Below are 19,486 nucleotides of genomic sequence, written 5' to 3'. Positions count from 1 at the left end.
GAAAAGTATCAGTACTAGTTGTAATTTAGACATATCTTCCTTTCTGGTAGATATTTTCTGAAAATAAAATAAAAAAGAAGTAAAATCTCCATTAAAAACACAAAATGCTGCTCTGTCTTTTCTGCTTCTCAATACCGAACATCAAAGCCTTATGCAAACGAGCTATAAATTCAACTAAAAACGAAGAGAGATCAATGAAAACCTGTTGTATCAAATTAAAAGCCGAATCATCCTTTTTCGAAGCCATAATAATCCTCTGATCTCTCGGAATTTAGAAAAAAATCACATCCCAAACAGGTCACAAAATCAAACGAACAGCACCAACCTTGCGAACATCAATCTCAGTAATGCCGCTCATTCACAATATGTAAACACGCAAACACTTAAATTCAAACCGTAAGAACCGTACGGGAATCTGAAACGTACTTAGTTGGAAAAAAGGGGGGGAGGAATGTAGAAAAAAGAGTGAGAAAAAGGCGACAAGGAAGAAGCTTAAATGTGAGAAGAGGAAGAGACTTTTTCTCCTTTGGTTGGGAATTCTTTGAGCTCAACGGAAACCCCGTATTGTTCAAAGCACAGGAAAGGCCTAAAAGCCTTCCCTCCGAAACTGAAGGGAGTCGTTGTACTTATACACGTTATTTCTACTATTTATTTTCTTTTGGAGGGAAATGACCGTTGCGGCAATTATTTGCTTTCTTTAACAGCCTTGCCACCCCGTGATTTCTTGAATTGGGCCCACTGGCCCATAAGATTGAGTTAAAAACAAAAAGTACAATCCGCAATATGAGCATGAAATATGATAGGGAAGTTATATAGTCACCTTGTTAAAAACTTGTGCTACCGTTTTTTATTATTATTTTTAATAAAATAAAAAATTATCTAAAAATTATTATTTTTAACATTTGTTATTATTGTTAATTACCAGTGTTGGTAAATACGGTAGAAAACAGTAAAAAAATAATATTTTAGATAGCGTTTTATTAGATACGTTACTAAAATCGGTAAAACGCCCAATAATAATAAAACCGGTAGAAATAATAATATTTTAGGTAATTTTTTACCAGTTTTATTAAAAAAATAATAACAAAATCGATAATATTTTTTTAACCGTATATTAATACTGTGGCACGTGATCATTTCCATCAGACGTTATTACTAAACCTAACTTTTAGTACTCTTTTTATCTCATGTTTTTACGCTGGCTTTTCGCAAATCAAAAGCAAATATTTGTAGTGAAAAATATAATAGTGAAAAATATTTTTAATGTTTCATAAATAATTATTTTAATCTTTTTTAAATATTTTAAATTTAAATTTTATTTTTGAGTTAAATATTAATCTTTTGATAAAAAATTAGCATTAGGTGACTAATGGTCAATGTTTTCTGATGAGATAATTTTATGTATTCAAAGTAATTATATAGCATGTGCTACGTCATTACTTTTAGTGAAAGGCTTTGGAAAACAGATATAGCTTTCCAACTCACCTCACCCATAAATAAATATTTTAGTTAAAACCCATCATTTCATTAGTTTATAATGAAGCATCTAATGGTGCTTTGCTTTTATCATTTATTGTCCACTCCCTAGTGTATCGTATCATAGCAAAGTCAACAGAGGCTGTAATGTCCAACAAGCTCGAAGGCAGAATAGCCATAATCACCGGTGGAGCAAAGCAAGTGGCATCGGAGAAGCCATCGTCCGTCAGTTTGCTATCCACTTTGCCCGTATGATCGTGATTGCTGACATCCAAGATGAATTAGGCCGAAAAGAAATCGAATCCATCGGTTCCCATAAGTGCTCATACATGCACTGCGATGTTACCGAAAAAGAGCAAGTGAAGAATTTAGTCCAATCGACGTTCCAGAATCACAACTCTATGCCATCAACGTTATCGAATCCATCGGTTCCCATAAGTGCTCATACATGCCTTAGGTATCAACTAGTTTTCTGAATTTGGAAGTGACTCCGATAGGCAGCATTTTCCAACTAGTTAGTTATATTTACTGCACAGTAGCAATTCTTATCTATGATAATTTTCCCCCCAGGACAGCATTGAAAATTGGAGAACTGTTGATGCACAAGCCGGGGAAGGGAAGTTACATTAATGAGTAGAAATAGATGGTTTGAAAACAGGAAGAATAAGTAGAATTAGAATAGAGACCTAAGGAAATTACGGGGATTAACAACGACAGATCATACAATGTATTTAACAATGCAAATCCCTTGTATGATTTTGAAAGTAACTGACTCTCAAATTCTTAAACATATAGTAACATCGAAAGCCTCCTTTACTCGAGCTGGAAGAAGCCATACATTCACGCAAACTCTATATGAGATCCAGAACCCTTAAAAGCAAATACTTAACTAGTTTCACTCGCTCACATAGTCACACACCATCATACTAGTTTCGAGATATTCAATCCCTTGTACTGTTCTTAAGCCATTCTAGATTCTGGGGGCTGCCACCATTGATGGGTAAGGCAATTACTTCTGGTACACTGAATAATAATAAAGGCAAGTATAAGATCAACAAAAGAATCTAACCGGCATTGATTTCTTGTATTCTTGATTCTTTATTTTTAAAAAAGGCTGTCATAGTTTTAAATTATGGTCCTTATCCATGAAGTAGTTGAAAATTCAAAACCTTGATAACGTCTCAGTAGAAAATTTGAAGAGGTTCTGTGCTTACTCTGTGAGTGCTGGAGGGATTGCCTTGTCTTGATTATCAGCAGTTCCTCAAGATCTGTGTTGATCTGCAGAGCCAATATAACAAATAATTCGGTAAAGAAGCAACGGCATAACCTATTTACTTTGTTCCAGCTTGTATAAATGAATAATAAACTTAGCTTTAACACAAGACCATCAGTAATACTTGGATTGGCCACTCTATTAGTTAAAATAGGACTTCTTCTGTACTAGATATTCTCAAAATATTTCTCAATTAGTCTAGATAACTTTAAGGATGAATGGTTTACTTGCATTATTCCAACAAAAGAAATAGAAGAAAAGAAAGCAGAGAAGAATACAATACTCTGTTATTTAGTACTTCTATTTTTCCTCTCTAATTCTCAGATTCTCACTCTCTTCCCGCTCAGTCTCTCTCTTGCTTTTTGCCCTAGAAAGGGCGTTGATTTGCTTCTTAAGAGACTCTCTTCCTGAGCTGTCTCTTTCAAGTTTGATGGAGGGAGGGATTGTAAAACTTGTTTTTCATGCTGATAAATATTATCATTCCCTTATAAAACCCCATTTCTTTGTTTTTCAGTTCTTTGATTAAAAGAAATACTTCTGTTTCGCATATAAAGTATTACCATTTCTTATTTAGTTTCAGTTTTTTCTTGAAGTACTTTTGGGAGGTTTCTGTCTGCAATGGTACCAAATTTTTTGATTGTGCTTTTTCGAGTCTTCTGTGTGCAGAAGACGAAAGTTGAGCATTTTCGATGATAGCTTTGGTGAGGTGGGAGAGTTTGGGGCAACGGCATGGAATCATAGATTTTATCGAAACTCGAATCAAAACCGAGTGTTTGAGTTGCCGAGTGAAGAATGCGTGGGTTTAATGGTTGAGAAAGAACACCATTATTTTGCCAATGCCAATTACTTGAAGAGGCTACAGAGTGGTGATTTAGACCCGGCGGCTAGACAAGAAGCTATTGATTTTATTAGGAAGGTGGGTTTTTAAGCAGGAATAAATTACCTCATTTGCTTTCCATCGTCTTGATTTGCTTTTTATTCTAATTGAACAGGTTCATGGTCATTTCAGTTTTGGACCATTGTGTGGAGTCTTTATCAATGAACAACTTGGACAGGTTTCTCTCTGCATATGAATTACCCGTAAGCTCAAAAAACCAATCAAACATGAGATTCTTCAAATTTTTGGACCTACCGATTAACGGTATGTAAATGATGCAGAAGGGTAAAGCTTGCCCGTTGCCCCAAACTCTCCCACCTCACCAAAGCTATCATCGAAAATGCTCAACTTTCGTCTTCTGCACACAGAAGACTCGAAAAAGCACAATAAAAAAATTTGGTACCATTGCAGACAGAAACCTCCCAAAAGTACTTCAAGAAAAAACTGAAACTAAATAAGAAATGGTAATAGTTTATATGCGAAACAGAAGTATTTCTTTTAATCAAAGAACTGAAAAACAAAGAAATGGGGTTTTATAAGGGAATGATAATATTTATCAGCATAATCGTAACTGATAATTTGAGAAAATAAAAATGAAGATAGAAGACACAAAATTTACGTGAAAACCCCTAAATAATATAGGGTAAAAACCACGGGCAACGGTAGAAGAATTTCACTATGAGAAAATAAGAATTACAACTTCTCTCGATCGACCAAGGAGAAAACAATAATAATTCTCTCTTGATAAAAAGGAGAAAACAACTCTCAAGAAACTCTCTAAATTCTCTCTAGCATTGGAAGAAAGCTAGAATGCTTTGGGATGGTTTTGAAGCTAAATGAGCTAGGGTATTTATAGTTGAAGCTCTAAGGACTAATTTGTAAATACCCTAAATTACAATGGCTAAAATTATGATTTTACCATTGTCCAAAATTCAACAAAAACCCAACCTTTTTGACAAATTTTTTCGGTGGAATTTTTTTTATTAGCGCCTTTCGGTGCTTGCCAAGATTTTCAACAAAATCTCCCACTTGAAGATTTGATTGGAACAATTATATCTTCACACCATTCTTTCTACCTTGTACCTTCATGTTGCTTACATTTCTGACAGGCCACAGGAGGATCGACACCAGGTAAATTTATCAGCATTGATTGCATTCATCATGAAATCTGCTATTTGTTGTTCGTATGGATCTTCTGTATGTCTACCATTCCTTCTTCCACCTTTTCACGAATGAAGTGATACTGAACTCGTATGTGTTTTGTCCTTGAAAGAAATGCTGGATTCCTTGCTAGATGCAAGACGCTTTGACTATCACAAAATAGAGAGACATACTCTTGATTATGCCCAAGCTCCTCCAACAACATCTTCAACCAAATTGTTTCTTTACTGGCTTGTGTAGCTGCTACATATTCTGCCTCTGTTGTGGATGTAGCCACAACTGATTGCAACTTAGAAACCCAGTTTACAGCTCCGCCAGCAACTTTGAACACATACCCTGTAGTAGATTTGCTTTTATCCAAATCCCCTGCATAGTCAGAATCTACATACCCATTGATTAGTAAATTTGATCCTCCGTAACATAATGCAACATTTGAGGTCCCTTTGATGTATCTCAGGATCCTCTTTATTGTATTCCAATGCTCTATGCCTGGATTCGCCATGTACCGACTAACCACTCCCACTGTGTAACATCCCAAATTATGGGTTAGTGACCAAATTGTAAAGTTTCAGAATTTGATGACTAAAGTAGAAGAATGAAATAGTTCAATGATTATTGGATACATATGATGAAGGTTATTTAGTAATTATTAAAGAAATAAAGGGAAAAAAGGTCAATTGACCAAGAAATGAATTAAAATGAGATTGGTAAGGATAAATACACGTGGAAAGGGAGAGAATTCTCCAGAGTGCTCTTCTCCTTTCTTCTTCTTCTTTACGTGGAAGCCAAAAGCAAAGGTAAGTTTGATTTAGCTTTTGATTTCTTGAAAGTTTTAAGTTGGATTTGAGTCTTTGAGGGTTATATAAGCTTAAGGAAAGCTTATATAAGTTTAAAACACCAAAGAGAGAGAATTAGAAAGGAATTTCTATTAAGGGTTTATAAATGAACTTTTGTTATAGAAAGGGTTTTGAAGTTCTAAAGTTGGATTTTACTTGTCAAGGGTCTAATTAAGAAGTTAAAAGCAATTGAATGGAATTTGGAACATGTTAGAAATTGAGTATGATTCTTGAATTTCCATATGAAAGATGGAATTTAGAGGTTAAAGATGAGATAAATGAATATTAATGAGTTTAAGTATGTATATGAAAGTTAGGAATATGAAAGGGGTTGAAATATGAAGGATTTAATCCAAAAAGAAGGAATTTTCGGTTTCAAAAAGAGGTTCTGGGCAGCGTGCATCGATGCATATTCATAGTGCACCGATGCATCAATGTTAAAACCCAAAAATTGTTTGAAGGTGTATCGATGCATTGGTAGTGCATCGATGCACTCTTTTAAAATAAATACATCGAATGCAATTCGTGCATCGATGCATAAGTAGTGCATCGATGCATCCCATTAATAAGGAAACATCGAATGCAATTAGTGCATCTATGCATAAGGCATGCATCGATGCATCCCAGTAATAAACAAACATCGAATACATTTTATGCACCGATGCATCAGTAGTGCATCGATGCATACCTTCATTAAAAGATGAAATTGACTTTTCTCTTGGTCTAAAGAGTGAACCATTAGAGTATATTAGTTATGATACTGATATAGATCTATGTATGATTATGTAGATATAGAACGTGATCCCGTTCCGAATCAACTGAAGGATTAGAATCGAATCAAAGCAAAGCTAAGGTGAGTTCACATTCTTTAGTATATGAGGTTCAAGGGAAAATAAGACTTGTGATAAGTCTATTTCCAATAGTGAAAAACATGAATTCATAGAAGTATGTATTTGTTATGATTTATATGTGTTATTGATATGAATATGGTAAGTAAAAGGGATTAATGGTGATGATAAGAATAATAATAAGGATAATGAAATGATAGTATATGTGAATATAGGTATTGATGTGTTTTGTATGCATTGTAAGATGATATATTTATGTGATAACATGATAAGATGACAATGATTTACATGTTATATGAACACATGAGAAATGTTATGAGCCATATGAAAGAGAAAGTATATGTGATACATGAGGGTGAATCCTATGTTTATATGAATATGAACTCATATGAGAATTGACATGAACTACGTGATTACATGTATATATGAATGAAACCATGAGCTTATATGAATATATGATATGGTTACATGAATATGTAAAAGGATATAAAAGATAATTCCCATGTTATGTGTCAAAGCTAGGGGTATAGTTGGCATGCCAAGAGTCGAGGGTCTATGTGGTCTTTCGGGACATATATGTATTCTTTAGAACATGTGTGAAGTCTGGTGAGACACATACTTGATCCTTGGCATATGTATATGATTCTTAAGGAATGATATGTGGTCCTTCGGGACATATATGTATTCTTTGGAACATGTGTGAAGTCTGGTGAGACACATACTTGATCCTTGGCATATGTATATGATTCTTAAGGAATGATATGTGGTCTTTCGGGACATATATGTATTCTTTGGAACATGTGTGAAGTCTGGTGAGACACATACTTGATCCCTAGTATATGTATATGATTCTTAAGGAATGATATGTGGTCCTTATGGACAGTATTATATGGCACTACGGTGCAATTCTACGCGGCACTCCGGTGCAATTATATGTGGCAGTTTGGTGCAATTATATGAGCTGTGGTGACAGCATTAGTGCACAACCTCTATGTACTCGCATATCTTTAGTTCTCACATGAGTATCATGGGCTATTAAATAGATAATATTAATAAAGTGATATGATAATATGTTTGTTTCCTTGTGGAATTTCATGTGTGATATTGATTGTATAAATGGTAACTTATAAGACCATATGATGAAAGGAATCAATGATAGTGATAAAATAAGAAAGAAATGAAGATGATAATATAATTGCTTGGGTGTACGTGTTTTATGATAGTATATATATATATATATAGTGTACATGACATGATATGTATATGTGCAATTGGTTATGGTATATGTTATATGATATGGACATAAGAGATCATAGGAACATGAGATAAGAGATATAAATGATAATGACATATATGTATGCTTATATTTGCTACATGTAAAAGTATGAGTGGTATGATTATTAGTTAGTTACCGTTTACCTTATATGTTTATATGTCTCACTAAGTCTTTGACTTAGCGTGTAAGTGATTTACACGTAGGTTTCGAGAAGAGTAAAGAGCAATGTGGAGCAAGACAGGTCAGTTCTCCTTACTAAAGGTCAGATCAGAAAAGATGTGAATAATATGTATTTTAGTATATAAAGTTCTAGTTGGCATGTTTTCAAAAGAATCTATTGTTTAAGCTATGAACAGTTTTATAAATGTTTCGAATAGTTATATGTTCTGATTGGTTTTGTAATAATGAAAATGTTTTTATGTAAATTAGTCATTTATATGTTATAAAAATTTTAAATTACTAACTATTTTATACAAGTACATGTTTTAAAAGGTCAATGTGACACCTCAGATTCGTATCCGGGTTGGATACGGGTTGGGGTGTTACATTTAATGGTATCAGAGCTACGGTTTAGCCGATTCTAGGCTTAAATCGAAGTCAGAAGTGTTTTAAAAAGTGTACATGCCAACTCAAAGTGAAAAAAAAATTCTGATATGATAGTGTAAGGAGTATGTTATCTTGCTAATAAAAATATATTATTATGTGATAATAGATGTATGATAATAAGAGTTTTGAAAGAAGTGAAAGGTAATAAACCTGAAGGTAATAGCATTCACCTGACCTGACCAGGTAGGGAGAAGAGCGAACACCTCAGGAAATGCCTGTATAAAATTTGGAAAATTATTCTTCATGTTGAAGAATGTTCTGATGTGTTTTCAATTTATATTTCTTTAACTCGTAGAATGAATGTATCAAATTAGTTGATAAAGTTGCGAGCACCCAAGTTCAAGAGTGGATTTGAGGAAGGTTCTATTGTTATAGACCTTTGGTTGAATGATATAATAAAAGGTTTTCATTTCTTCAAAGTGGAGATGTTGAATTGAGTAGTTTTGTTACTACTTTGGTAAGTTAGAGTATAGTGGACAATTGTCACCATAAGAACGTTAAAAGATTAAATGATGTGATTAGAATTGTATAAGAGTTCAAGAATAAGTGCATTGATGACCAGTTTTAAGACAGATGAAACTGGAATACACAGGCTTGAAACAAGGGAATTACACCTTGTATAAGTATGATTATAAGTTTATTAAGCTAAGCAGAATTGATGCTGAGTTAATTCCGACTGAAAATGATACATGTGATTTGTTGTTAGGACTTGCGCCTTAAATTAAAAGAGTGTTACTGGTTTTGAATTTGTTATCGTTTCAAGAAATGGTTAATTGTGTTAAAGCTTTAAAGAGAAAAAGCTCAGAACGAAAAGTTTGGAGAAATAAAATCTCAGATGATTAAGAGAATTAGTGCTTCATAGAATTTTAGCACCATCAAAGAAAGGTAGAGATTCTGGTTCAACTTTAAACTATACATGAATTAGTTGTATTCTCCGTCAGAGAATCAAATCAGATGAGAGTTCGACAGACTCCAACAGTAGGTTTGATCTTGAAAGATTAAACAAAGAGTTAATTAAGGATAAGTCAGGGTTAAAGACAACCCTTGTGAATTGGGTTAAAAGCTCTTTTAGAAGTTATGTAAATCGAAGCCCGAAAAAGTATTTTAAATGGATTAGATGAGTATTGAAATCTGGTGATTTTTTTAAACAAGTGGAGAAAACATAAGTATAAGAATGGTAAAGAATAAGGTTTTGTGCAAGTAAAGTTGACTATCAAAGTAATGAAAATGTGATAAAAGAGTGGTAGTTAAGGATAAATATATGTGATATAAAAGAGCATGGGAGTATGAAGAACATGATATGGTTTAGTTATGTATAAGACAATGCGGATTATAAAAGGATAAATGGATAAAGATCAAGGAATGGATTAAGTGTTTTGCTAGAAATTAAATAATGTGAAGGATAAGAAGTATTTTAAATGTATCAAGTGAGGTAGATACTGTTTTTGTATTTAAAATGGAAAGAGTTAGCGTGGGCTAACAAGATTATGGGACGGAATGTATTGAAATTACAAGATTTCAAGATATGGTAGGTTATGATAGCCAAATATGAAGTGAATCTGGATACAGTTGTATACTGTGATTATAGTAAAGTGATAAAGTGAAGGAAGTGAGAATTCAAATGTTTGAGTAAAACTAAGGATTGATAAGAAGAGTTTAAGTATGGGTACATCAATGATCATTTTATAAATAAAGGAAGTTAGAATGTTAAGCTTGAATAATGGAAGTGACATGGTGTATGAGATTGAATGTTTATTTGATTAGTTGTGTAAACTATTGTTGAAATAATTCTGACTGCAAAGAATGTATATGAATGGTTCGATGAAGGTTTATGTTTTAGATTAGAAGAATCGATGTTGACTAACAGAGTTATAAGATAGTAGTGTATTAAAGTTAAAGGATTTGAAGATGATTTCAGGGTAAGCTAATTATGTATGGTGTGGATTGAGATATGGTTATGTATTTTAATCATTGAAATGAAAGGTAATAAAGGAGACAAGGCATAATACTGTATATGAATGAGAGTATGGGTTCAATAAGTGAATTACACTGGGTTGATTTTAACTAAAATGATGTGTAAGATTAATTTGATCAGGGCTTACGCCCTAGATTGAAAAGTTGTTATTAATTAGCTATAGTGGCATGGATGTTAGAATTATCAGATTTGAAGGAAATATAAAGTAAGTTAATCAAATAAGATACGAATTTGGATGTGGTTGTATATTTTGATCATATAGATATGATATAGGCAAGGAGATAAATATTTATGTGTTTTAAAGATAATTTTGAAGGAAGAAAATACAAGCAAGATACGATAAGAATGAGGTTTTGTATAAGTGAAGTTGATTAGTAAAGTTATAAAGATATAATAAAGACTGGTAATCAGAGATAAGTTTAAGTGATAGGAAAAGAGTATGTGAACATGAAAGAAAGATATGATTGGTGTATAAGAAGATTTTGAGTTATGAAGAAAATAAAAGGATGAAGTTTAAAGAATTAGATGTGATAAAGATTATGTTGAGATATAGGTTATAAGTTTAACCAGAAGTAAGAAAGGTATGTCAGGTAATATGAGAAATTGTTTAGTTATGCAAAGTGTATGTTTAATCAGTTATGATGAAGATTTAAGGTTATGTTTCTTGGTCAAGTGGATGTAGTCAGAGAAATGAATAAAGATTTATATGTATTAAGGAAGTTTTGGAGCCAGTCAAGTAAGGATGAAATAAAAGTTTGGTGATTCTTGAAAGACAATTGAAGATTGACAAGGAATTTGATTGATTTATGAGTTTGAGTAATAAGAATTAATGTTATTGTCTATCTGATAAGTGACATGATAGGAGATATAAAGTAAAAAGGTAGTCGAATAATTGAAAAGATAAGAACCAAGTTATTAAAGATGATACAAAAGATTAAGTTCAGAAAGCAGCATGAGAACGTTAGAAGATATGTTCTTCTCAGGATGTGCAGTGAAAATTCGAGGACGAATTTTTTTAAAAGGAGGGGAGATTTGTAACATCCCAAATTATGGGTTAGTGACCAAATTGTAAAGTTTCAGAATTTGATGACTAAAGTAGAAGAATGAAATAGTTCAATGATTATTGGATACATATGATGAAGGTTATTTAGTAATTATTAAAGGAAATAAAAGGCAAAAAGGTCAATTGACCAAGAAATGAATTAAAATGGGATTGGTAAGGATAAATACACGTGGAAAGGGAGAGAATTCTCCAGAGTGCTCTTCTCCTTTCTTCTTCTTCTTTACGTGGAAGCCAAGAGCAAAGGTAAGTTTGATTTAGCTTTTGATTTCTTGAAAGTTTTAAGTTGGATTTGAGTCTTTGAGGGTTATATAAGCTTAAGGAAAGCTTATATAAGTTTAAAACATCAAAGAGAGAGAATTAGAAAGGAATTTCTATTAAGGGTTTATAAATGAACTTTTGTTATAGAAAGGTTTTTGAAGTTCTAAAGTTGGATTTGACTTGTCAATGGTCTAATTAAGAAGTTAGAAGCAATTGAATAGAATTTGGAACATGTTAGAAATTGAGTATGATTCTTGAATTTCCATATGAAAGATGGAATTTAGAGGTTAAAGATGAGATAAATGAATATTAATGAGTTTAAGTATGTATATAAAAGTTAGGAATATGAAAGGGGTTGAAATATGAAGGATTTAATCCAAAAATAAGGAATTTTCGGGTTCAAAAAGAGGTTCTGGGCAGAGTGCATCGATGCATATTCATAGTGCACCGATGCATCAATGTTAAAACCCAAAAATTGTTTGAAGGTGTATCGATGCATTGGTAGTGCATCGATGCACTCTTTTAAAATAAATACATCGAATGCAATTCGTGCATTGATGCATAAGTAGTGCATCATGCATCCCATTAATAAGGAAACATCGAATGCAATTAGTGCATCGATGCATAAGGCATGCATCGATGCATCCCAGTAATAAACAAACATCGAATACATTTTATGCACCGATGCATCAGTAGTGCATCGATGCATACCTTCATTAAAAGATGAAATTGACTTTTCTCTTGGTCTAAAGAGTGAACCATTAGAGTATATTAGTTATGATACTGATATAGATCTATGTATGATTATGTAGATATAGAACGTGATCCCGTTCCGAATCAACTGAAGGATTAGAATCGAATCAAAGCAAAGCTAAGGTGAGTGCACCTTCTCTAGTATATGAGGTTCAAGGGAAAATAAGACTTGTGATAAGTCTATTTCCAATAGTGAAAAACATGAATTCATAGAAGTATGTATTTGTTATGATTTATATGTGTTATTGATATGAATATGGTAAGTAAAAGGGATTAATGGTGATGATAAGAATAATAATAAGGATAATGAAATGATAGGTATATGTGAATATAGGTATTGATGTGTTTTGTATGTATTGTAAGATGATATGTTTATGTGATAACATGATAAGATGACAATTATTTACATGTTATATGAACACATGAGAAATGTTATGAGCCATATTAAAGAGAAAGTATATGTGATACATGAGGGTGAATCCTATGTTTATATGAATATGAACTCATATGAGAATTGACATGAACTACGTGATTACATGTATATGTGAATGAAACCATGAGCTTATATTAATATATGATATGGTTACATGAATATGTAAAAGGATATAAAAGATAATGCCCATGTTATGTGTCATGAGAGCTAGGGGTATAGTTGGCATGCCAAGAGTCGAGGGTCCATGTGGTCCTTCGGAACATATATGTATTCTTTGGAACATGTGTGAAGTCTGGTGAGACACATACTTGATCCTTGGCATATGTATATGATTCTTAAGGAATGATATGTGGTCCTTCGGGACATATATGTATTCTTTGGAACATGTGTGAAGTCTGGTAAGACACATACTTGATCCTTGGCATATGTATATGATTCTTAAAGAATGATATGTGGTCATTCGGGACATATATGTATTCTTTGGAACATGTGTGAAGTCTGGTGAGACACATACTTGATCCCTAGTATATGTATATAATTCTTAAGGAATGATATGTGGTCCTTATGGACAGTATTATATGGCACTACGGTGCAATTCTACGCGGCACTCTGGTGCAATTATATGCGGCACTTTGGTGCAATTATATGAGCTGTGGTGACAGCATTAGTGCACAACCTCTATGTACTCGCATATCTTTGTTCTCACATGAGTATCATGGGCTATTAAATAGATAATATCAATAAAGTGATATGATAATATGTTTATTTCCTTGTGGAATTTCATGTGTGATATTGATTGTACAAATGGTAACTTATAAGACCATATGATGAAAGGAATCAATGATAGTGATAAGATAAGAAAGAAATGAAGATGATAATATAATTGCTTGGGTGTACGTGTTTTATGATAGTATATATATATAGTGTACATGACATGATATGTATATGTGCAATTGGTTATGGTATATGTTATATGATATGGACATAAGAGATCATAAGAACATGAGATAAGAGATATGAATGATAATGACATATATGTATGCATATATTTGTTACATGTAAAAGTATGAGTGGTATGAAATGATAGTAGTAATTGTTTAGGTATGATTATTAGTTACCGTTTACCTTATATGTTTATATGCCTCACTAAGTCTTTGACTTAGCGTGTAAGTGATTTACACGTAGGTTTCGAGAAGAGTAAAGAGCAATGTGGAGCAAGACATGTCAGTTCTCCTTATTAAAGGTCAGATCAGAAAAGATGTGAATAATATGTATTTTAGTATATAAAGTTCTAGTTGGCATATTTTCAAAAGAATATATTGTTTAAGCTATGAACAGTTTTATAAATGTTTCGAATAGTTATATGTTCTGATTGGTTTTGTAATAATGAAAATGTTTTTATGTAAATTAGTCATTTATATGTTATAAAAGTTTTAAATTACTCACTATTTTATACAAGTACATGTTTTAAAAGGTCAATGTGACACCTCGGATTCGTATCCGGGTCGGATACGGGTTGGGGTGTTACACACTGCTTGTGCAATGTCTGGTCTTGTGCATATCATAGCGAACATTAAACTTCACACTGCTGATGCATACGGTACTCGAGACATCTCCATCCTCTCTTCTTCACTGCTAGGACTCATACCGGAGGATAACCTTAAGTTAATAGGAAGAGGGGTAGAAATTGGCTTACAATCTTGCATGTTGAATCGTGACAAGATCTTCTTCAAGTAATTCTTTTGTGAAAGCCAAATCTTCCTATTACTTCTGTCTCGGTGAATTTGCATCCCTAGAATCTTGTTTGCTGATCCCAAGTCCTTCATTTCAAATTCCCTAGCCAGTTGTGCCTTCAATTCTTCAATATGATCTTTGTTGGGTCCTGCAACCAACATGTCATCTACATACAACAGCAATATAACAAAATCGTTATCACCAGACCTCTTGAAATAAGCACAAGGGTCTGCGTTAAGTCTGTTGTATCCAAGGCACATAATGAAGGAATCAAATCTCTTATACCAACACCTCGGCGCCTGCTTTAGACCGTACAGAGATTTGTTTAACTTGCAAACCAAGTTCTTCTTTTCTTTTTCTTTAAAACCTTCAGGATGGAGCATGTAAATCTCTTCTTCAAGATTTCCATGAAGAAAAGTTGTTTTAACATCTAGTTGCTCTAGATGTAAGTTCAATGTAGCACACATTACCAAAACTCCTCGAACTGTTGTTAGTCGAACCACAGGAGAAAATATTTCATTGAAATCAATACCTTCTTTTTGAGCATATCCTTTGACCACCAGTCTTGCACGATACCTCTCTACTTGATCGTCACCATTTCGCTTGATTTTGAAGACCCATTTGTTACCAATTGCCTTCCTTCCTTGTGGTAGTGGCACAAGGTCCCATGTATTATTCTTATGAAGGGCTTCAATTTCTTCTTGCATCGCCATCATCCACAGTGAAGCATCTGAGCTGTTTATTACCTCCTGGTATGTTGATGGCTCACCGTCCTCTGTTAAAAGACAGTATGCAATATTACCTTCTATAACATAATCTGAGTGCCAATTGGGACGTCTTCTCACACGATCTGATTGACGAGTTGTTGGAGCTTCAGAACTCTCTGGTTCTTGTTCATCATGTGTTGGTTTTGCTTCAGAAGAATCTCCTTGTTCAAACTCTTTTTCTACATGTATCTGCGTAGTCTCTGACTTTTCAGTGCTACCATCTTCTTCTTTTCTTTGTAGCTTATCTTCTACAAAGATAACATCCCTGGTAATGATCACTTTGCGGGCAGTGGGATCCCACAAGCGATACCCCTTTACTCCATCAGCATACCCCAAGAATTTGCATTTTCTGGATTCTGGATCTAACTTTGAAATTTATTGGGAGTTGTACATCACGTACACTATACTTCCAAATACATGGAGGTTTGAATAATCAGCTGGTTTACTAGTCCATATCTCCATTGGTGTCTTCAGCTCTATTGCAGTTGATGGAGCTCGATTCACCAAATAACAGGCGGTATTGACTGCTTCTGCCCAGAATGATTTTTCTAGGCCTGCATCCCTCAACATTGCTCTTGTTCTTTCTAACAAGGTTCTGTTTATCCGCTCTGCCACTCCATTTTGTTGAGGAGTGTTCACCACTGTGAACTGTCTTTTGATGCATTCTTTCCTGCAAAAGTCATCAAATTCTTCACTTGTGTATTCTCCTCCATTATCTGTTCTGAAACACTTGATTTTATTTCTAGAATCAAGTTCCACCCCACTTTGAAGTTTTTGAAAGTTGAAAACATATTGGACTTCTTCTTAATAGGATACACCCAACATCTCCTAGAGTAGTCATCAATAAATGAGACAAAATATTTTGCTCCGCCTAGGGATGTAACTGATGTTTGCCATACGTCAGAGTGAACCAGTTCTAGAACACTTTTGCCTCTAGAATTTGATGTGCTGAATTTCAACCGGTGCTGCTTAATTGTTATGCAATGCTCACATAAAGTAAGTGATACCTTTGTTAAGCCTGGAAGTAGCTTTTGCTCCACAAGGACTTTCATTCCTTGTTCTGACATGTGTCCAAGTTTCTGATGCCATAGCATTGCAGAATCTGAACTACATGAGGCAACAGAGGCTTCTGCTTCTAGCAAAGTTTCTCCCTTCAGCATGTATAAGTTTTCAGCTATCTTTTCTCCTTTCAGCACCACAAGCGCTCCACGAAACACCTTCATGATTCCTTTATGTGTTTCAATCTTGCTTGCATTATTATCCAACAATCCGTAGGATAATAAATTTTTCTTCAGGCCTTTCACGTGTCTCACATCTCGAACAATTTTAATTGTTCCATCATACATCTTCAATTTGATGGTCCCCACGCCAACGATCTCTAAGGCATGATCATTGAAACTATACACAGATCCTCCTGAGACAGGTTCATATTGATGGAACCATTCTCTTCTTGAGGTCATGTGATATGTTGCTCTTGAATCAATGAGCCATATATCTGCAAATCTTTTTCTTCCTTCCACGGTGGTTGACGCTTCACAGCATAGAGCATCTCCATCATCTTAAGTGTTTGCGGTATTACCTTGTGGATTGGAGTTTTTATTTAGACTCCAACAATCCTTCTTCAAGTGACCCTTCTTTCCACAGTTGTAGCACTTTAAATTTTTCTTGCTCCTCGACTTCGATCTACCATGTTTGTGACTGCTGCTTTGGCCACGTTCTGTTGATCTCCCTCTCATCATTGTCAATGCTTCTGCTTGTTGTAGATTTACTTGTCTGTCTTCCTTGTTCTTGCATCGATTTTTCTTCTTGGAGAACAACAACTGCAATATCATCGAAGACTAGACTGATGACATTACTGTTTGTCAAGTTGATGATGAGTTGATCATACGAATCAGATAGACTTTGAAGTAGAAGTTCAACACGTTCTTGTTCTCCTATTGTACATCTTAAGGATATAAGCTGAGAAAATAATGTGTTCAGTGTGTTTAAGTGCTCCGTCACTGAAGTAGATTCTGGCATACAAAGAGTGTACAATTTCCTCTTAAGGAAAATTTTATTGTGCAACGATGTGGCCTCGTACAATTTGGTGAGATGATCCCATATCTCCTTAGCTGTCTTCTTTTCCTCGATGCTTGACAATACTTCATCTGCTAATGCTAGATGAAAGTTTGCCATAGCATTCCCGTCCATTTCGATCCATTTGTTGTCATCTGTAAAATCTATCGGCCTTTCACTGATAGCTGCTAGACATCCGTCTTTCCTCAGGATGGCCTTCATCTTCAATTTCCACAATGAGAAATTTCTCCCATTAAATTTTTCAATATCAAATTTCGTTGTCATAGCTTCTATTACGGATAGCTCCCACTATTTCACTAACGTGAATAGTTCTCTGAAACCTTCAAAGAATGGGTAATACCTTCTTACTTTCTTATGTTGGAGGATCCACCTTTTGGTGGCAACCACAAAGAAAATAAGCAGATATTACACACTCTAATCTAGCTCGGATACCAATTGTTGCGGAAGACGGCTATCGGATAAAGCAAAATCGCAACTGATAATTTGAGAAAATAAAAATGAAGATAAAGAAGACACAAAATTTACGTGGAAAACCCCTAAATAATATAGGGTAAAAACCACGGGCAACAGTAGAAGAATTTCACTATGAGAAAATAGGAATTACAACTTCTCTCGATCGACCAAGGAGAAAAAAATGATAATTCTCTCTTGATAAAAAGGAGAAAACAACTCTCAAGAAACTCTCTAAATTCTTTCTAGTATTGGAAGAAAGCTAGAATGCTTTTGGGATGGTTTTGAAGCTAAATGAGCTAGGGTATTTATAGTTGAAGCTCTAAGGACTAATTTGTAAATACCCTAAATTACAATGGCTAAAATTATGATTTTACAATTGTCCAAAATTCAACAAAAACCCAACCTTTGTGACAATTTTTTCGGTGGAATTTTTTTTATTAGCACCTTTCGGTGTTTGCCAAGACTTTTCAACAATGGAATCATAGATTTTATCGAAACTCGAATCAAAACCGAGTGTTTGAGTTGTCGAGTGAAGAATGCGTGGGTTTGATGGTTGAGAAAAAACACCATTATTTTGCCAATGCCAATTACTTGAAGAGGCTACAGAGTGGTGATTTAGACCCGGCGGCTAGACAAGAAGCTATTGATTTTATTAGGAAGGTGGGTTTTTAAGTCAGGAATAAATTACCTCATTTGCTTTCCATCGTCTTGATTTGCTTTTTATTCTAATTGAACAGGTTCATGGTCATTTCAGTTTTGGACCATTGTGTGGAGTCTTTATCAATGAACAACTTGGACAGGTTTCTCTCTGTATATGAATTACCCGTAAACTCAAAAAACCAATCAAACACGAGATTCTTCAAATTTTTGGACCTACCGATTAACGGTATGTAAATGATGCAGAAGGGTAAAGCTTGGACGATACAATTACTAGGTGTGACATGTTTATCTCTTGCAGCCAAAATGGAGGAGACTCAAGTTCCATTACTTATAGATTTACAGGTTGGGGAATGTAAATTTGTGTTTGAGGGTAGGACTAAACAAAGAATGGAGCTTTTAGTGCTGAGCACAGTGAGTTGGAAGATGCAAGCAATCACCCCATTCTCCTTCATAGATTATTTCCTTTACAAGCTCAATGACGATAAAATCCCACCAAGGAGTTCAGTGTTGAGATCAATCCAACTCATCTCAACCACAATAACAGGCCCCCCCCCAACTTTCTTCTTCATGGCAATACTTTGAGAGGGGAACTGAATGCAGGGATTGAGTTGTTGGAATTCAAGCCTTCTGAGATTGCAGCAGCAGTGGCCATATCTGTTGTAACACTGGACACTGAGAAAGCCATGTCTTTTCTAACTCTACATGTAGAAAAGGTAAAAACAAGTCGATAACAATTTATGGTTTTTGATTTGATTTGCAGGAAAGAGTGATCAAGCGTATGCGTGAGATGTCATTGGTTGGAGGCAACAATGCCACCGTGCCCCCCCCCAAGAGCCCGATTGGGGTGCCGGATGCCACTTGCCTGAGCTATATAAGCGATGACTCTAACAGTCCCGATACCAAAAGAAGAAAGATAAACAGGCCCTGTGAAATGGGGCTGTAAAACCTCAACAAATGTTTT

General features: G+C 34.4%; 1 pseudogene; it reads left to right on the top strand.

Moving 5' to 3' along the window:
* Positions 1-1,623: 1,623 nt before the first annotated feature.
* LOC120191577 lies at positions 1,624-19,468 on the top strand (annotated as a pseudogene).
* The last annotated feature ends 18 nt before the right edge of the window (positions 19,469-19,486 follow it).

This window comes from Hibiscus syriacus, unplaced genomic scaffold, assembly GCF_006381635.1.
Source record: "Hibiscus syriacus cultivar Baekdansim isolate YM2019G1 unplaced genomic scaffold, ASM638163v2 tig00116970_pilon, whole genome shotgun sequence".
Classification (NCBI taxonomy): domain Eukaryota; kingdom Viridiplantae; phylum Streptophyta; class Magnoliopsida; order Malvales; family Malvaceae; genus Hibiscus; species Hibiscus syriacus.
This window is presented reverse-complemented; position numbering and strand designations above follow the sequence as displayed.